The sequence below is a fragment of the Hemiscyllium ocellatum genome, chromosome 19 (genome assembly GCF_020745735.1).
Source record: "Hemiscyllium ocellatum isolate sHemOce1 chromosome 19, sHemOce1.pat.X.cur, whole genome shotgun sequence".
NCBI lineage: Eukaryota > Metazoa > Chordata > Chondrichthyes > Orectolobiformes > Hemiscylliidae > Hemiscyllium > Hemiscyllium ocellatum.
The window spans coordinates 17,303,156-17,307,793 of record NC_083419.1 but is presented as its reverse complement, the minus strand read 5'-3'; positions in this window follow the sequence as shown (position 1 = coordinate 17,307,793).

Below are 4,638 nucleotides of genomic sequence, written 5' to 3'. Positions count from 1 at the left end.
CCAGATTCCCCTTGATTCTAGCTTTGCTAGGGCTCCTTGATGCATCACTCAGTTAAAAACAGCCTCGATGTCAAGGTCTGTCACTCTCATCTCACCCCTGGAATTCAGCTCTTCTGTCCATGATTAAAGCAAGGCTGTAATGAGGTCAGGAGTTGTGTGGCTCTGATGGAACCCAAACTGGTTGTCAGTGAACAGGTTATTGGTGAGCAGGTGCTGCTTGACAGCATTCCTGATGATAACACTTTCCATCACTTTATTGATGATCAAGAGTAATTGGCCTGGTTGAATTTGTCCTGCTTTTTGTGTACAGGACGTACCTGGGCAATCTTCCACATTGTTAGGCAGATGCCATTGCTGTAACTCTACTGGAAGAATTTGGCAAGAGGAGAGGCAAGTTCTGGAGCATAAGACTTCAGTATTTAATGCCAGAATGTTGTCAGGGTCAATCATATTTGCAGTATCCAGTGTCTTCAACCAAGTTGAGTGAACCGACTTGTCTGAAGACTGGTATCTCTAACACTGGAGACCATTGGAGGAGGCTGAGATTGATCATCCACACAGCACTTCTGACTGAAGATTGCTGCGAAAACTGCAGCGTTATCTTTTGCACTGGTGTGCTAGGCTTTTCCATCATTGATGATGGGGATATTTGTGGAGCCTTCTCCTCCAGTGAGCTGTTTAATTGTCCCCCACCATGCCCGACTGGTTGTGGTAAGACTGCAGAGCTTATATCTGATCTATTGGTTGTGTGATCATTTAGCACTGTTTATCACTCACTGATTATGCTGTTTTGGCATGCAAGCAACCCTGTTTGGTAGCTTCACCAGGTTGACACCTCATCTTCAGGTATGCCTGGTGTTACTCCTGGCATGCCCTCCTGTACTCTCCACTGAGCCAGGGTTGATCCGTTGGCTTGATGGCAATGGTTCAGTGGGCCATGAGGTTTCATATTGTGCTTTAAATACATTCACAGAAGGTAGTATCCTATCCAAGCCACCATTTATTTACAGGTGGAGAGTTCTTGACACTGAAGCAGCTCTAGCTCCCTCACAGCCAGCTCTCAGAGTGAACAGAACATTTGACACTCCCATCCAAGGCTCCCTGATTTGACCAGATTAACAGCTCCGATCAAGGAGGTATATTCTATGAGGTCTACCTAATTGACCTTATTCCAATCACTACAGTGCTGGAGTGCAATACTGCTGTTGTTGAAAACAGTGCCTAATGGATGCCCAGTCTTGATTTGCTAGATCTGTTCAAAGTCTGTCCCATTTAGCACAGTGATTATTCCACACAACACTATGGAGATTTTTCTCAATGTGAAGGCGGACCTTCATTTCCACAAAAGCTGTGAGGTGGTCATTCTTACCAATATTGTCATACACAGATACATCTACATTTGGCAAACTGTTAAGGATGTTTCTCTTCCTTGTACCCTCACCACCTGCTGCCATCGCAGTCTAGCAGCTATGACTTCCAGGACTTGCCAACCTGATCAATATATAAGTGTCCCATCCATACTACATTTTGCACCTTTGCTACCCTCAATGCTTCCTCCAAACGTTGCTGAACATGGAAAAGTACTAATTCATCAGCCAAAGAAGGACAGTATGTTATAATCAACAGGAGGTTTCCTTGCCCAAGTTTAACATGAAGTGATGAGACTTCATGGGGTCCGGAGTCAACGTTGAGGACTCCCAGGGCAGCTCTCTCCCGACTGTACACTGTGCTGCCACCTACACTATTCAGGGATAGTGATGGTGGCGATGGGGACATTGTAAGGCATGATTCCATGAGTAGGAGTATAGCCGAGCAACAGCCTGACAGTCTGTGAGACGACTCTCCCAATTTTGGCAGTAGCGCCCAGGTGTAGGAAGGACTTTGCAGGGTCAACAGGGCAATTTCCACCATTGTCTTTTCCAGTGCCTAGATTGTTACTTACGTGATCCATCAGCTTCCATTTAATTTGTAAGTTGATAAAACTAAATGACTTGCTAAGCCATTTCAGAGGGATCTGAGAGTCAACCACTTCACTATGGATCTGGAGGAGAAAGTGAGGACTGCAGGGATGCTGCAGATCAGAGTCGAGAGTATGGTGCTGGAAAAGCACTGCAGTTTAGGCAGCAGCTGAGGAGCAATCTTGATGAAGGGCTTATGCCCGAAACGTCAATTCCCCCACTCCTTGGATGGTGCTTGGTCTGCCTTGCTTTTCCAGCACCACATTCTCAAGTATGGGTCTGGAGCCATGTATAGGCCTGAAGCCATGTATAGGCTAGACCTGGTGAGGGTGACAGATTTCCTTCTCTGAAGAACTTTAATGAATCAGATGGGCTTCTTTCCACAATTGGCAATGGTTTTTTTGGTTCAAGTTCCACTGCTTGCCTTAGCAGGATTCAAACCCTGGTTCTCGGAACATGAGCTAAATTTCTGGATTTATAGTCTATGGATAATACCACAAGGCCATCACCTTCCAATGTGCATTGTCACAGCCCCCAGGGTTATTCTATTAGAGGCAGCAGTGCTAAATTGTTAAATATCATGCTGATAGTCAGAATGAATTCCTAGCCAATCTAATGAAGATCCTTTGACCCCTCTATAATATATCAGACTTTGGGATACACGGGTTAAGATGGGCAGGATGATTTTTCTCAAGTGATATGAAGTAACTGCTGGCCCTCTACTCCCCCTAGTGCTTTTTTGCTGCAAATCAATTTGAAGGTAGAACAAGATTTTACAAGCAGAAAACTGTGTTGCAAGGCAGCAGGCTCCAGGGAACATGATCAAAATAGCTTCAGTTTTAACTCGTCACTGTGTACAGTGGGACAGCACCCATAACTCTTCCATATCAGTTGTATTTCTTGGTGAATATTGGCCTATAGGGAATTAACAAAAGTGAACAGCCATATGGTCAGCTTTCGATACTTCTTCCCACTCTCCTGAGGCATCACATAAATACCAGTTGTTTCTTTATTTTTAATTCATTGGTGGAAAATTGCTTTGGGATATCTTGATCATGAGAAAAAATGCACTCTGGACTATAGGGTATGTGCCTCAGAAAATCCTCCACAGTGAAGAATCCAAGGAGAGGTTGTGCTCCTTGGCAGTGCTCCCAGCTTCAGGCCAGATCTCAAGACTAAGCTTTCACAATCTTGATACTGGATGACAGAACTGAATGATGGTGTTTAGGCTGTCTCTCACGGGCAACATCAGTCATATCTCTGACCTCTCTCATGGATATATGTGATCACTCTGCATTCTAGCACAAATTGTAAGTTTTGTTGGTTTATATTGCAATGTTACTCTCAGTCACAATTCTGAAGTCATGCTCAGTTGTACTCAACATTATGACAACATTAACTGAATGTACACATGCAAATCCAAGTCTTGATAAAGATTAGGATGCAGGAGTTCAATTTGAGATTGTTGGTGTTTTGAGTATGTTGTTAGTGTGTAATTGTATTCTATAATGTCTTAAAACTTTTGAAAAATAGTTAATGTTTGTCTATAAAATACTAACAACTATATTTAGTGATTTTCACAGACTCAAGATATCCCAAAGAACTTCTAGCCAATGGAATTTCTTTTGTAGTAAGGTAACTGTCAGTAGTCATGACAGTTCTTTTCATACAGCATCCTACAGCAATCATGAGATGAATGATTGGTAGTGTTGGTTGAATGGGGTGTAAAAGTTAGAAAATACACTAGAATTCTCTTGCTCAACGTGCATCCACAAATGCCCTTAATGTAACAAAACAACTCAAACTACTTTACAAGGAAATTATATATAAAATTATATTAAGACATCAACATATCAGATACATAAGGAGATATTTGGGCAGATAAATAAGAGCTTGGTCAATGAGCTAAGTTTTAATAAGCATCTTTAAGGTTGTTTGGGGAGGGAACTCAAATTTATGATCAATGTGCATTTTTAGAGCCCCCAGGGTTATAGACCAAGAGTCGGAAAAGAGATTGGCAGTCAGATCCGTGTTGACTAGCATGAACATGACAGGTCAAACAGCCTCCTGGTGTGTTGCCAAGATCAATAAGTGTAGCTGATGGATGGGGATGGGCTGGACACAGAGGCAGGTGGAATGATGGATAAAAGGCACAAGGGAATCAGCGAGCAATGTTGGACACTGAGGCAGATGCGAGAAGGGATGTGGGATAGAGTCATAGAGATGTACAGCATGGAAACAGACCCTTCGGTCCAACCCGTCCATGCCGACCAGATATCCCAACCCAATCTAGTCCCACCTATCAGCAACTAACCCATATCCATCCAAACCCTTCCTATTCATATATCGATCGAAATGTCTCTTAAATGTTGCAATTGTACTGGCCTCCACCACTTCCTGTGGCAGCTCATTTCATACACATACCACCCTGTGTGTTGCCCCATAGGTCTCTTTTACATCTTTTCCCTCTCACCCTAAACCTATGCCCTTTAGTTCTGGACTCCCTGACCCCAGGGAAAAGACTTTGCCTATTTAACCTATTCACGCCCCTCATAACTTTGTAAACGACTATAAGGTCACCCCTCAGCCACCAATGCTCCAGGGAAAACATCCCTAGCCTGTTCAGCCTCTCCCTATAGTTCAAATCCTCCAACCCTGGCAACATCCTTGTAAATCTTTT